Source organism: Penaeus monodon, chromosome 19 (assembly GCF_015228065.2).
Source record: "Penaeus monodon isolate SGIC_2016 chromosome 19, NSTDA_Pmon_1, whole genome shotgun sequence".
Classification (NCBI taxonomy): domain Eukaryota; kingdom Metazoa; phylum Arthropoda; class Malacostraca; order Decapoda; family Penaeidae; genus Penaeus; species Penaeus monodon.
The window spans coordinates 32,777,342-32,777,939 of NC_051404.1; the positions used below are offsets into that span (position 1 = coordinate 32,777,342).

The 598-nt window shown below is 32.4% G+C and overlaps 1 protein-coding gene across 1 annotated transcript in view; it reads left to right on the plus strand.

Annotated features, from left to right (window-relative positions):
- Window positions 1-598, plus strand: part of LOC119585184 (alpha-taxilin-like) — a gene marked incomplete in the record, with an annotated part of 18,045 nt that overhangs the window by 6,962 nt on the left and 10,485 nt on the right.

Genomic DNA, 598 nt, shown 5'->3' on the forward strand with positions numbered 1-598 from the left:
CCAAAATAAAACAAGGTAAGTAGTCAAGGGACATATGATTCTTACAACGTTCTCCTATTTCTTGTTTGTTCTGCTTAATTATATAATCCGTAAAATGCAGTCATCATCTATTGTACCTAGAAGAGGATTTAATAGAATATTTGGATTGTATATCAGTGCCCTTCAGAAGAGTCTAATAGACCTAAATATATTTAGATTAGGTTGTGCACTCAGTCTTCTTTTTAGATTGTACAGAATTGTTGTTCTCTGTATGCATTTGATTTGAAAATTTTTGTTTGATATTTATAAGATGAGAGAATATTTGATCTTTAGGTTAATAGTCACTCAAGTTTTCCGAAAGCCCCCATTTCGATTGGATGTGTTAAGCATTGGCAAGTCCCACTCAGTAAGCATTGTACCATTTCATTGTTTTATAGAGATATATCTGGCTTTTGGTTCTAGAGGGATCTACAAGCTTCATCTTGCCAGAATCTGTAAAGTGGTTTGTTTACCTTTTCTTGAGTGTCATAGATCTGGCTGTCTGTTTAAATGAGGTTATCAAATGATGATATTAAGAAATATCGATATTTCATGAACTGTAATCAAAGATATTGATGAT